Here is a 16,198-nt window from a genome sequence, read left to right as displayed (position 1 = left end):
CAAAGTTCTCCAAGTGTGAGTTTTGGCTTGGGTCAGTAGCTTTCTTAGGTCACGTGGTGTCTAGCGAAGGTATTAAGGTCGACCCGAAGAAGATAGAGGCAGTACAGAGTTGGCCTAGACCGACCTCAGCCACAGAGATTCATAGTTTCCTCGGTTTGGCGGGTTATTATCGCCGGTTCGTTCAGGGTTTTTCATCCATTGCCTCGCCCTTGACTAAGTTGATGTAGAAGGGTGCTCCGTTTGTATGGTCGGACGAGTGTGAGAAGAGCTTTCAGAAGCTCAAGACAGCTTTAACCACAACTCCGGTATTGGTGTTACCATCAGCTTCAGGTCCTTATACCATCTATTGTGACGCTTCGAGAGTTGGGATTGGCTGTGTGTTGATGTAGGAGGGTAGAGTGATTGCTTATGATTCTCGTCAGTTGAAGCCTCACGAGAAGACTACCCTATTCATGACTTAGAGTTGGCTGCCATAGTTCATGCTTTGATGATTTGGAGGCACTATTTATATGGCGTACCTTCTGAGGTATTCACCGATCATCGCAGTCTTCAACATTTGTTCAGGCAAAAGTATCTTAATTTGAGGCAGCGGAGGTGGCTTGAGTTGCTCAAGGATTATGATATTACCATTTTGTATCACCCAGGGAAGACCAATGTGGTGGCCGATGCGTTGAGCCGGAAGGCGGTTAGCAAGGGGAGTTTGACGTACATTCTAGTTGGGGAGAGGCCCTTTGCAGTTGATGTTCAGGCTTTGGCCAATCGGATGGTGAGATTAGACATTTCAGAGCCTAGTCGGGTGTTGGCTTGTGTGGTTTCTCGGTCTTCCTTGTATGAGCGCATCAAAGAGCGCCAGTATGATGATCCACATTTGCTTGTCCTTAAGGACAGGGTTCAGCATGATGATGCCAGGGATGTGACCATTGATGGTGATGGCGTGTTGAGGATGGAGGGATGGATTTGTGTGCCCAATGTGGATGGGCTTAGAGAGTTAATTCTGGAAGAGACCCATAGCTCGCGGTATTCTATCCATCTGGGTGGCGCGAAGATGTATCAGGATTTGAGGCAGCACTATTGGTGGAGAATAATGAAGAAAGATATTGTGGGATTTGTAGCTCGGTGTCTCAATTGTCAGCAGGTGAAATACGAGCATCAGAAGAGAAAGTGAAGGTGATTCAGGAAAGCCTTCGTACAGCTCAGTCACGTCAGAAGAGTTATGCGGACCGGAAGGTTCGAGATGTGTCCTATATGGTTGGTGAGAAGGTCTTGCTGAAGGTTTCGCCCATGAAGGTTGTTATGAGGTTTGGGAAGAAAGGCAAGTTGAGTCCGCAGTTCATTGGGCCTTTGGAGGTGCTTCGGAGGATTGGGGAGGTGGCGAATGAGCTTGCTTTGCCACCCAACCTGTCGAGTGTGCATCCGGTATTCCATGTTTCTATGCTCCGGAAGTATGTTGGGGACCCGTCTCATGTTTTAGACTTCAGCATGGTCCATTTGGATGATGATTTGACCTACGATGTGGAGCCAATGGCTATTTTGGGTCGTCAGGTTCGAAGATTGAGATCAAGGGATATTGTTTCGGTGAAGGTGCAGTGGAGAGGTCGTCCCGTGGAGGAGGCTAATTGGGAGACCGAGCGGGAGATGCGAAGCAGATATCCTCACCTGTTTGAGGCTCCAGGTATGTTTCTTGACCCGCTCGAGGGCGAGCGTTTGTTTTAGTTAGGGAGGATGTGACGACCCGGCCTGTCGTCACGTGAGTTATTGCCTTGTTTCCCCCATTTTATGCTTCTTCATGTTTCGTTATCGGTATTCGGTGTGTTACAGTTAAATCGGATTGGTTTTGAAAGGAAATGAGACACTTAGTCTCTTTAAGGAAGGCTTGTTTTGGAAAAGTCAACCAGATGTTGACTATTGAGTTAGAGGGCTCGGATGTGATTTCCGGTGATTCGATTTGCTTCGGGGGTTGATATGTGGCGTAGGAGTGTGATCGGAATTGATTTTGGACGTCTGGAGTAGAATTAGGATCGAATTGGCGAAGTTAGTATTTTGGCGAATTCCGGTTGGTAGGAGAGATTTTGATACGGGAGTCGGAATGGAATTCTGAGAGTTGCAGTAGCTTCATTAAGTGATTTGGGATGTGTGTGCAAAATTTCAGATCATTCGGAGGTGTTTTGGTCGGGTTTTTGATCAAATGCATATTTCGGAAATTTTTAAGAGATTTAGGATTGAATCCGATGTAATTTGATGGTTTTGATGTTGTTTGTGGTGTTTTGATGATTGAAACAAGTTTGAATGATGTTTTAGGATGGGTTGGCCCTTTTGGTTGAGGTCCCGGGGGCCTCGGGGTGATTTCGGATGGTTAACGGGAATATTTGAAGTTGGAAAGTGCTGCAGAAATGCAGCAGTCAGTACAGAGCAATTTCTCCCTATGTGATCGCATAGCACAAAGGGCTGCGATCGCATAGAAGGATTTTAGGGGCTGTTTGGTTGTTCAATGCGATCGCATGAAGGGGTTGCGATCGCACGGTGTTGTTTGGTAAGGCACTACGATCGCATAGGGCCTGTTGCGATCGCATAGGGTAATTTGAGACCATGGGATTTTTGGTCTATGCGATCGCAGGGGCTTGAATGCGATCACATAGAGTTAGCTACAGTGATCCGGGCAGAATGTTAAAAACATTTCATCCGCAAACCCAAATCCATTTCCTCCATTTTTGAGCAACCTTGAGAGCTTTTGACAAGGATTAAAGAGGGTTTTGACTGGGAATCGATTGGAGGTGAGTCCTATAGCCTAGAAACGTCATTTAATTGTGGATTCAACACTTAAATTTATGGAAATTTGATTAAAAAGGGAAGAATTAGGGCTTGACTTTTTGAATGTAAATTTGGGGTTTGAGGGAGCATTTGAGCTCGGATTTTGGTAAACTTGATATGCATAGACTCGTGGCAAGATAAGGAATCCGGTGATGTCGATTTTCTGATTTTTCGAGAAGTGGGCCCGGGGCTCGGGTTTTGCCAATTTCGTGATTTTCGATATTTTTTGTCTTTTCGATTGGGTTGTATTCCCTTAGCCTATTGTAATGTATTACTTGTGGTATTGATCAAATTCGACACTCGAGGAGGTTGATTTGTGAGGCAAAGGAGTAGCGAGCTAGGATTTCGGCCTGCTTGAGGTGAGTAATGGTTATAAATGATGTTCTGAGGGTTTGAAACCCCGGATTTGCACAACGTGGTGCTATGTTGAGATGAGACACACGCTGTATGACGAGCGTGGGGTCTGTTACTACTGGGGATTTGGACTATGTCCGACCCGTTTGATGACTCTACTGTACTTTTGACTGAGACTTAATTAGTATCATTATATTATGGGCTAGTTGCCATATTTTGGGCCTTGTGCCGATCTGTAGAACCCTTAGGGGGCATTCGTATTGGTTGACCTCACTTTTCTTGTCGAAATCATACCCTCAGTCATGCTCTTAAATGGTAAACATAATATGAACCAGCTTTAGAAATTGGTAAATCCTAATGAGAGTAATGTGTGCGTTGAGAACCCCGTCTTATCTTAGTGTGCCCGAGAGGCCAAGTCTATATTGACTAAGAGGGGTCGGGACCCCCCTGGTGAGGGTATTTGATATGCTATGTATCGCGCTGCACGCCGCAGCAATATATATATTTATGCGGATCGGACTACACGCCGCTGTAGTATATTATATGGATCGGACTGCGCGCCACAGTAGTATGTAAAATGGGTCGGACTGCACGCCACAGTAGTATAGCGCTTGGGCTGAAAGAGCTCCCCCGGAGTTTGCACACCCCCAGTAAGCGCAGTCGACTATTCTTGGATCGGGCTGCACGCCACAACAGTATATATATATATATATATATATATATATATATATATGTATATATATATATATATGGATCGGGCTGCACGCCGCAGCAGTATACTATATGGATCGGGCTGCATGTCGCAGCAGTGCAAATATGAATTCGGTTATCGTGAGGAGTAAATAAAATGAATACTGGCTTAAAGGACTTTTTTACTGACTTCTTCATTCAGTTGTTGTATTTGATATTCTCACTGTTAGTGTTTTACGAGTTTTCTTTCCGTCAGTCATTATTTATTGCTATTACTCAATGAGTTGTAGTACTCACTTTACTCCCTGCTCCATGTGTGCAGATATAGGTATCCCGGAGGCATAGTTTGAGCTTTCTGCTGCTGTTCAGCTTATTCCAGAGTCATCGAGGTAGCTGCACGGCGTCCGCAAGACATGATTTCTCCTCTTAATCACTTTTTTCGCATTCTAGACAACTCTATGTATAGGTTGCTACACAGACTTGTATTAGAGGCTCTTAGCTCGTGACACCAGATCGGTGGGATTTATATTGATATTCTATGGATTTTCCGCTCTGTTTATCTATTACTACAGAGTTATAATCATGTTAACTTGACATTAAATACCATTAATTGGTAATGAATTCTACCTAAGGGATTGTGAGTGATGAATTGGTCGGGCTTGCCTAGCATCGTGTTGGGCGCCATCACAACCGGGGATTGGGGCCGTGACATATAACTTCTGTACCAGGCAAATATTCATAACCATGCAATTTAATACTAAGTATTAAAGCATTTAAAGAATTCTCATCATTAAGAGAAATCTGCAAATTGGGGTAAGCATTAAAGTAAACAGGGCCATAAGCCAAACTGGTTTGCACAGTCCCTATAAGAGACTTTTTACAATTTTGATTTCTGTCATCTCTGAGAGATGCTATAAAGCTTTAGGGTAAGCCTTTTAAAGTAAGTGGCCTAAAAGCGACTAGTATTAAGCCTGTGTGTATAAATCTATGTGAATCCCTATAAGGGGCTTAATCACTTTCAGATAATAACCTGAACGTAGCATTATCACTATTTACGGTGATCGTCTCTTCAGTAGTTTTAACTACTTGTTTTAAACCTATTCTCTCGAATGTTCCTAACTGGTATATTACCTTAGGCTTTACTAATGGTATAGTCCACTTATTAAGTAGATCTAATTGTTGAGGCAATTCATATTCTTCTTTTCTGCTGTTTTTAACAGTAGTCTTCTTCCTAATTATATTCATTAAGAAAATAGTGTTAAACTTAGTTTCTAAGGTTTTTTACTAACATGGCTCTGATACCAAGAGAGGTACAGGATCGCTTCCGAATGGGGATCAGGAAATGCATTATAAGAACACCAGTCCTGGCCAGCTGCTATACTCTACAGTAAACCTTAAACCATGAGGCTCTTCACAACCCTACAATGGCCACCTGCCTAAAATGGGTTTACGAGCCCCACTGGTTAGGTTGGCCTAACCAAGGTCTACTGTCGAGATTGGTAACTGCATGGTCTATATAGTTCTTAACCCAAAACACCATCGGGTTGACACAGTAAACTCCTAACTACCAAATATGTATAGTAAATAACCTTTGAAAACCAAGTTTAACACTTACCTGTTTAGCCTATCATTTAGGCTAACAATACTTCAGATATGGAAGAGGGAAGGAGAAGAACAGTACCAGCCGAGAGACCCTTAGTTGTGGCCAAGCGACCTTTTTGATTTTATTTCAAACTTGGAAAAATTATTACAAGGGGGTTCTTTACAAGTAGAGAGATAAACTAGAAAGAAGGTAGAGAATTCTAATGTTGGCTAACGCCTGCCTCTAGAGAATGGAAATATGATCCTTATATAATGGATCGGTCTACAAACAAACAAAACAAAAAATAAAATTGGCCGACGAAATAATTACAAGTGTGGCCGACAAGATAAAAAAGAAGATTCTATATAATTACAAACGGACAATCTTCTTTATAAAAGTAGATTCTTTCCGATAATAGAGGGACCCTTTACTTTATTAAATTTTTCGTCTTATTACCCAAAAAATCTATTGGTGGGGCCTTCTTATCTTCATGTCTTATCTTTTCCTTTGTCGTTTTTCTTCGCAGAAGATTCTTCTGTGATTTCTTTCAGTTTTGCAAGGAAGTCCTCAATTTCTTCCATATTTACTTCTGTGTCTGCAATGCTTTGAGCTTCTCCTGCTGAACAGGCTTCTTCATCTGAAGTAGTTGCTAGCGAGGTCATAGATATATCATCCCCTATTTTTGCTTCAAATTTTTTTGCAAGATCCTTCTTTATCTCCTCAAAGTATGAAGCGAGGATTTCTTTTTTGGATATGGCTCCCTTTTTCATTTGGAGCTTTTTGGTGACTTGTTGGAAAGGACTGATTTCTCCTTCATTGGTATTCGTCCTTTCCCGTTTGACATATCCTTCAATTTTGTCTTTGATTTGTTGAATCAATTCTTCCCCAAATAATTTTCCCTGCTGGTTCGTTTGTATTAACTTTGTCCAGAATTTGTTATAAACAATTCTTTGGAGGCAAAGAACTCCTTCGTTGGTATAACCAACTTCTACATCCCATTTCATAATCCAAGGGATAGAAAATTCTATGAAAAAATACATGGCGGCAATTTCATCGTAAAAGATATTATATTTTTGTAATGAAATAATCTTGGGAGATATATCTACCCATTGAGTATATAAACTCTTAAATTGAGGAGGAAGTCTTTCTATTGATGGACCATATGATTTCCACCATTTAAAGAACCAATTTGGAATTTGCTGACTGTTCATATTAGAACATAGCTTAGTAAACCATGAGTGTTTCCTATTAGGATTCTCGTAGACAAAAGTATTATTAAAACTTTCAACATAGTGCCAAGAATTAAATTTAACTGAGACTTTCTAATCAGGATGAGTATATTCTCGATCCTTATGGGTACTCATACCCCATTCATCTGCAGGTATAACCTTTTTGATAATATTTTTTGAAAAAATATAAGTTTTCTTGGTATTGGAAAGATAAAAATGCTGAATTTCAGCTGATCCTGTTGTTGAGAGTATAATCTCATAGTGCATCCTGTATTTATAAGCAAGAGTAGCGTATGACGCTGAATCAAAGTATTTGGTCATTAATTGCCATGGGTTTCCCTTCCATTTAAGGTCGGATTGTTCCAAAAGAATCAAAGGATGGTTCGGGCACATTCAGAGGAGGAGCACTGATGCACCGGTGAGGAGGTGTGAGCGACTGGCTGTAGTGGGCATGCAGAGAGGTAGAGGATGACCTAAGAAGTATTGGGGAGAGGTGATCAGACAGGACATGACGCGACTTAGGATTACTGAGGACATGGTCCTTGACAGGGAATTATGGAGGTCGAGTATTAAGGTTGTAGGTTAGGGGAGAGTTGTGAATATTTCTACAGCACAATAGAGTGAGACTAGCCAGTTAGGAGTTAGACTAAAAAGGTCATTGGTCGTCTATTGATGCAGGGCTTTACCTTCTAGTTTTACTATACCGGCCATCTTTTTCATATTTTGTATTCTGTATTTCATATATATTGTATCACTGTTATTTTATTATGCATTTTTGTGGTACTAATATATCGGCTTCTGTTGTTTTTTTGAGCCGAGGGTCTCCTGGAAACAGCCTCTCTACCCTTCGGGGTAGGGGTAAGGTCTGCGTATATATTACCCTCCCCAGACCCCACGTGTGGGATTATACTGGGTTGTTGTTGTTGTTGTTGTTGTTGTTGTTGTATCCTTTCGGTTATAAACCTCAAGGTTTTCATTGCTATCCTCTGATATAACTGAGGAATAGGTTGGTACATTAGATGATGTACCATCACTTTTCTTTGATTGTATAAAATCCATGAATTCCTTATATAAAGGATGATTGGTATTACCTTCTGCTATATTAGCAGCAATTAATTTTTGGATTCCCATCTGGGCGAGAATATTATTCCCCCTGTTTTCAACAGAAGCCCTTCCTCGTCCTCTTCCTCGAGGAGGTCAATATATAGGCCTCATAATCTGTAGAATAAAATAAAGAATTATGAGTTCAGATATTCTCTTGTAAGAAAGTCAGGAAGGGTATTATCAGACCCTTTTTAATATATTATCTCAAAATCAAAAGGGGCTAATAAAGCTTGCCACCTTGCAAACATTTGTTTAGATACATCATGTTTAAAATCATTATTAAAGATAAACTTTGCAGCTTGGCAATCAGTTTTAATCAACAGCCACCTGCCTAAAACGGGTTTACGAGCCCCACCGATTAGGTTGGCCTAACCAAGGTCTACTGTTGAGATTGGTAACTGCCTGGTCTATATATTTCTTAACCCAAAACCCCATCAGGTTGACACAGTAAACTCCTAACTACCAAGCATGTATAGTAAATAACCTTTGAAAACCAAGTTTAACACTTACATGTTTAGCTTATCATTTAGGATAACAATACTTCAGATATGGAAGAGGGAAGGAGAAGAACAGTACCAGCAGAGAGACCCTTAGTTGTGGCCAAGCAACCTTTTTGATTTTATTTCAATCTTGGAAAAATTATTACAAAAGGGGTTCTTTACAAGTAGAGAGATAAACTAGAGAGAAGGCAGAGAGTTCTAATGTTGGCTAACGCCTGCCTCTAGAGAATGGAAAAATGATCCTTATATAATGGATCGGTCTACAAACAAACAAAACTAAAAAGTAAAATTGGCCAACAAAATAATTACAAGTGTGGCCGACAAGATAAAAAAGAAGATGCTCTATAATTACAAACGGACAATCTTCTTTATAAAAGTAGATTCTTTCCGATAATAGAGGGACCCTTTAATTTATTAAAGTTTTTGTCTTATTACCCCAATAATCCATTGGTGGGGCCTTCTTATCTTCATGCCTTATCTTTTCCTTTGCTGTTTTTCTTCGCAGAAGATTCTTCTGTGATTTCTTTCAGTTTTGCAAGGAAGTCCTCAATTTCTTCCATATTTACTTCTATGTCTGCAATGCTTTGAGCTTCTCCTACTGCACAAGATTCTTTATCTGAAGTAGTTGCTAGCGAGGTCATAGATATATCATCCCCTATTTTTGCTTCAATTTTTTTTTAAGATCCTTCTTTATCTCCTCGAAGTATGAAGCGAGGATTTCTTTTTTGGATATGGCTCCCTTCTTCATTTGGAGCTTTTTGGTGACTTGTTGGAAAGGACTGATTTCTCCTTCATTGATATTCGTCCTTTCTTGTTTGACATATTCTTCTATTTTGTCTTTGATTTGTTGAATCAATACTTCCCCAAATAATTTTCCCTGCTGGTTCGTTTGTACTAACTTTGTCCAGAATTTGTTATAAACAATTCTTTGGAGGCAAAGAACTTCTTCGTTAGTATAACCAACTTCTACATCCTATTTCATAATCCAAGGGATAGAAAATTCTATGAAAAAATACATGGCAGCAATTTCATCGTAAAAGATATTATTTTTTTGTAATGAAATAATCTTGGGAGATATATCTACCCATTAAGTATATAAACTCTTAAATAGAGGAGGAAGTATTTTTAATGATGGACCATATAATTTACACCATTTAAAGAACGGGCTCTGATACCAAGAGAGGTACAAGATCGCTTCCGATTGGGGCTCAGGAAATGAGTCTTGGTTGCATGCATTATTTGAAAGCGCTGGTCTTGGGTGAGATAATTATTCCACCAGCCTTTCAGTTGACCATTAAATCCGGAAATAATCATTTATACAATTGCCCTATTTGTATTCTTATTAACTTTACAGATAGTACTGTAAATAAGCATTCTATGTATTGTCGTATAAATTTGCCTTTCGACAAGACCATCTATGTTCCATTCATAGATATCTGACCCACTATAACCTTGGTGGTAATGGTCATTATCTTGTTCTTCTATCAGAACATCTTGGGGTGTTGGCCTAGGATAGTAAAACATTCTTTGATAGGGTTTTCGAGCATATTTTTCAGAGATTTTATTAATCTCGTCATTTACTTTCAGATTGTTAGTAGATGCCTACTCTAAACTTAAAAGACTAACTCTAAATTCCCTAACTTCTTAATAAGAAGTTCTTTAATAATTTCTAGACTTACGTCATCCAGACTTTTTAATTTAAAGTCTTTTATCTCAGGAGGTGGTTGGATACTGGTAATAGCGATCTTCTCTTTACCTTTAGTATCCTTTTGTTGGATTTTTTGGACTTCAGCTATAAGCTTGTCCAATTTCTCATGGATTTTAATGACCTGTTCACCCAGAATACTCACATTACATGTTAGTATAATTGTTCTGAGTAAGCATAGTATTCAAATTCTTTACAGTTATTGCAACAACATCATTTTCAAATATTTTTGAAAAAGCAGTGCAATGGATAATTTTATCCTTTTCCCCTATATGAAAAGATTGTTGGGGTGGAAAAATAGAATTGACAATATTTCCATTTGTGAGCGTATAATCTCTTTCTAGCACAGAAATATAGTTATAAACATGCTTTGACATAAACCATGGAACAAAAGCCATAATTTTATTTTTCTTGCTAATGTCTGTATAAAAGTCACGTCTAAAGAATTCTATCAATTTAGGAGTCATGTTTTCATGAAACCATTTTCTGAAAACAGCCCATCTGGGTTTTAAAAATTCTTCTAAAATCATTTTTCTTGCCGGTGAACTCGGACTAAAATCTATTTGGTTTTTAACCATTATTAACACCATTTGAAAAATCCATTTCGGAAGCAGTTGGTTCAAGATCTGTATTAATCTTGACGATATTATCACTGCCGATGCAAATATCATTTATTCTATTGCTTTCTCTAATTTGTGATGTGGATGCTCTAGATGGAAAATCTACCACATAATCAATCGGAGAAATGTATGAGGAGTTTGATTTAGTCAATCTAGACGATAAACTGATATTATCAGTTTGTATTGGTTCATTGAACCTGATCTTAACAGTGCCATCTGAGGTTTGTTCTATTTCTGTAACCTTAGTATTACCACTGTTTCGAGGTGCAACATCTTCCTCTATGACTCATTCTTTAGGGAAATCTATTTCATCCCATTTAATAGACCTTCTGGTAGTTACTTTGGATTTACCAAAGTTGGTTTCTATAAGAATAGTTTCATTTTTAAAATCCATGATTTCGCACATAGGATTCAAAGTATACAATGTTTTATAATAAATCCTATAACAGATACATATAACTTTTGTACTAGGCAAATAGTTATAACCATGCAATTTAATACTAAGTATTAAAGCATTTAAAGAATTCTCATCATTAAGAGAAATCTGCAAATTGGGGTAAGCATTAAAGTAAACAGGGCCATATCCTGATCAGAAAGTCTCAGTTAAATTTAATTATTGGGACTATATTGAAAGTTTTAATAAAACTTTCCTCTATGAGAATCCTAATAGGAAACACTCATGGTTTATTAAGCTATGTTCTAATATGAACAGTCAGCAAATTCTAAATTGGTTCTTTAAATGGTGGAAATCATATGGTCCATCATTAGAAATACTTCCTCCTCTATTTAAGAGTTTATATACTCAATGGGTAGATATATCTCTCAAGATTATTTCATTACAAAAAGATAATATCTTTTACGATGAAATTGTCGCCATGTATTTTTTCATAGAATTTTCTATCCCTTGGATTATGAAATAGGATGTAGACGTTGGTTATACCAACGAATGAGTTCCTTGCCTATTGGTATCTGCAAATTAAGAATTTTTTATAAACTATTCTTTCGAGGCAAGGAACTCCTTCATTGGTATAACCAACTTATACATCCCATTTCATAATCCAAGGGATAGAAAATTCTATGAAAAAATACATGGCGGCAATTTCATCGTAAAATATAATATCTTTTTGTAATGAAATAATCTTGGGAGATATATCTACCCATTGAGTATATAAACTCTTAAATAGAGGAGGAAGTATTTCTAATGACGGACCATATGATTTCCACCATTTAAAGAACCAATTTGGAATTTGCTAATTGTTCATATTAGAACATAGCTTAATTGTCACGACCCCAAACCGGCCCGGTCGTGATGGCGCCTCTCGTGAAGACAAGGTCAGCCAACACAACACTCACCTTAACCCTTTAAGCATTAAGAGTCATTTTTAAGTCTTTAAATTAAACAATGTTTCATAATAAAATCCTGGAATAACAATGCGGAATAAAATACCAGCCCGACATCGGGGTGTCACTAGTCATGAGCAACTATCAAGGTCTGAATACAACAAAAGTCTAAAAATGTACTAAATACAGTAACAACAATGAGGGGAAGGAAGCGGTGTTGCGAACGTCATGCAGCCACCTTGCTAACTCTGATGACTCCGCGGCTGAGCTATCAACACCCGCTACCGGGTTCCGATATACCTGAATCTGCACATGAGGTGCAGGGAGTAATGTGAGTACTCCAACCCAGTAAGTAATAAGAGTAAATAAAGGCTGAGCAGTAAGAAACAACGAATCCACATATTCACGTTAGGTTCAATAACCACAACAGACCTTCAAATCATAATACGAGTCAATCTTCCCTTTTAAAATCCATCTTTTAGTAAAAATCATTTTGAAATACTTTCCAGCAGTTTCGGTAGGGGTTTAATACCATTTAAGATAATAATAGAGATTAAAGCCATAATCGGCCCCTCGGGCAAAAAATAGTTTGTAAAACAGCCCCTCAGGGAAAACAGTAATCATAAACACTTCATAACTTAAAAATCTCAGTGGAAATAACCAATGCCAAATCAGTGCTTAATTTCTGAACATCTCAAAAACCCCAGTGTATATAAAAGTTGTTTTAAAACATTTGTTCAACTTTCCGACAGAGGCTCAATATAAAGATGAGTGAAAGCAGTCGATAAATCAACATATTCGATAGAAATTCACTTTAAAGAGGAGTGAAATCAATAAGTCCATAAATTGGCCTCTCAGGCAAAAACATCACTCATATGCATGTATATATCTATCGCCCCTCGAGCTAGCCTCTCTGTCACTCATAACTCAACTCTTACCAATCAGTACCCGCACTCAGCATTCAAGCTCAATTGGTACCATACAATAACCGTTGCGGCATGCAGCCCGATCCGTATATCTCTCACAATAACTTTAATCAAAGTAACCGCTGCGGCGTGCAGCCCGATCCATGCATCACTGTGGCGCACAACCCGATCCAAATAAATAGTCGACTATGCTCAATGGGGGTGTGCAGACTCCGGAGGGGCTCCTACAGCCCAAGCGCTATATTGCTGCGGCGCGCAGCCAGATCCATATAAGTATCGCTACGGCGTGCAGCCCGATGCATATACATTGCTACGGCGTGCAGCCCGATCCATAGATATATAATCCTCACAACTAGGCGCTCGACCTCTCTCAGTCTTTAACCTCACCATCAGACTCTCAGTCTATCTCAGTCATCAATTTCACAATCAGACCCTCGGTCTATCTCAGTAAAAAATAGGGAACTCAGCCCGAAACAATTTCCACATTTTAAGAATATAGTGATAAAGCCAGATTTGAACAGTAAACAGGTAAAACATGGCTGAGAATATGCTTTCAAACAAATAGAGTGAGGAAAGATAGTAAAAATGCCCTAAGGGTCTCAACAAGTCGGCACAAGGCCCCAAATATGGCATACAGCCCAAAAATATAATAATGTCAAACAATTAACTATCAAATACGCATTAAAATATTCGTTTGGGATGGACTAGGTCACAATCCCCAGCGGTGATCTACCCCACGCTCGTCATCCAGCATGCAAGTCACCTCAAAGTAACAAAATGATGTATAATCCGGGGTTTCAAACCCTCAGGACAGTATTTACAATCATTACTTACCTCGAACCGGCTAATCCTCTAGCTCGCGATGCCTTTGTCTCTCAAATCGACCTCCGAATGCCTCGAATCTAGCCATAATAATTTGATTCAGTTAATAAAAATTATAGGAATTAATTCCATATGAAATTCTACATTTTCCATTAAAAATCCGAAATTGCACTCAAAATTCGCCCCGTGGAGCCCACATCTCGGAACCCGGCAAAAATTACAGAATATGAAACCTCATCCAACCACGAGTCCAACCATACCAATTTTACTAAAATCCGACATCAACTCGACCCTCAAATCTTCAAATTAAACCAAGAGGGTTTTCAAGATTTTCCCAACTAAAATCACAAATTAAATGACAAAACTAGTAATTGATTCGGGTAATCTAACAAAAATTAAGTTAAGAACACTAACCCCGTTGTTTTCTCTGAAAATCTCCCGAAAATCGCCTCTCCCCGAGCTCTAATTTGATAAAAATGGAAAATGGGACGAGTTCTATTTTCAGAACTTAAGAATCTGCCCAGAAAATGTCGGGGGCTCTGTTCACGCGTTTGGGTACTGTTCACTACACCATTTCACGGGGTACTGTTCATATGTACTGTACACGGGTACTGTACACGAATACTTTTCATGTTTACTGTACATGGCATTGTACACGGATACTGTTCATGCTGGTGTGGTTACTGTTCACACATGCGAAAAATGCAGAAACTGCCCAGAAAACTGCAGCACCTTTTCTTTTCACTAAAAAGGCTCTAACTCCATCATACGAACTCAGAATTTGATGATTCTTATTCCTATGAGTGACAAATAATAATACGAACATAGCCCTTCAGTCGAAACTCAATTCGGAGCTCATTTGCTCAATTCAATACCCATTTCGCTTGTTAAACAATTAACTCATGTTTCGTGTCAAAAACGCAATTGCGGCTTGATGAAATTAGACCAAACTTTCCAGTTCAGTCCTATAATTCATTATCAAAATTTCAGAAGTCTTGAAATTAAATTTCGATCCCTAGAACTAAAAATGGACCTTTGGATCATTACATGCTTATGCTCACAACGGCAAAATCTTCCAAAAACTCTTCCAAAACATATCCGAGATTCATGGGACCCCGACCAAACATGCCAACACACCCCATAACATAATTAAAACTTGTTCCAACCTTCGGAACGCTCAAAACAACATCAAAACATCAAATCACCCTCGGATTCAAGCCTAAGAATTCTAAAACTTTCGAAATCCGAATTCGATCAAAAAGCCGACCAAACGATGTACAAATGACCTGAAATTTTGCACACACATCACAAATGACATAACAAAGCTACACCAACTCTCGAAATTCCATTCCGACCCTCATATCAAAATTTCACCTATCAACCGGAATTCGCCAAAATATTAACTTTGCCAATTCAAGCCAAATCCATCCACGGAGTTCCAAAATGCATTCCGATCGCGCTCCTAAGTCATAAATCAACCAACGAAGCTATCCAAATCATAAAATTTCCGATCCGAGCTCATATACAAATAAATAAACTCTTAGTCAAACCTTTCAAATGCAAAGCTTTCAACTAAGATTGTTCCTTCAAATTCATTCTGATTTTTCCTGAAAACCAAAACCAACGATCTACATCAGTCATAATACGTTACACGAGGCAAGTCATGCCCGGGAACTAGCGATCAAAGTGCAAAAGTTCAAAACGGCCGGTCGGGTCGTTACATTAATAACCATGAGTGTTTCCTATTAGGATTCTCATAGAGGAAAGTTTTATTAAAACTTTCAACATAGTCCCAATAATTAAATTTAACTGAGACTTTTTGATCAGGATGAGTATATTCTCGATTCTTAAGGGTACTCATACCCCATTCATCTGCAGGTATAACCTTTTTGATAATAATTTTTGAAAAACTATAAGTTTTCTTGATATCAGATCCATGTTAGTAAAAAACCTTAGAAGCTAAGTTTAACACTATTTTCTTAATGAATATCATTAGGAAGAAGACTACTGTTAAAATTAGTAGAAAAGAAGAATATGACTTGCCTCAACAATTAGATCTACTTAATAAGTGGACTATACTATTAGTAAAGCCTAAGGTAATATACTAGTTAGGAACATTCGAAATAATAGGTTTAAAACAAGTAGTTAAAACTATTGAAGAGACGATCACCGTAGATAGTGATCATGCTACGTTGAGGTTATTATCTAAAAGTTATTTAGCCCCTTGTAGGGAATCACATAGATTTATACACATAGGCTTAATGCAAGTCGCTTTTAAGCCACTTACTTTAAAAGGATTACCTGAAAGCTTTATAGCAGCTCTCAGAGATGGCAGAAATCAGAACTGGAAAAAGTCTCTTATAGGGACTGTGCAAACCTGTTTGGCTTATGGCCCTGTTTACTTTAATGCTTACCCCAATTTGCAGATTTCTCTTAATGATGAGAATTCTTTAAATGCTTTAATACTTAGTATTAAATTGCATGGTTATGACTATTTGCCTGGTACAGAAGTTATAT

This window comes from Nicotiana sylvestris, chromosome 11, assembly GCF_000393655.2.
Source record: "Nicotiana sylvestris chromosome 11, ASM39365v2, whole genome shotgun sequence".
In the NCBI taxonomy this organism is placed as follows: Eukaryota; Viridiplantae; Streptophyta; class Magnoliopsida; order Solanales; family Solanaceae; genus Nicotiana; species Nicotiana sylvestris.
This window is presented reverse-complemented; position numbering follows the sequence as displayed.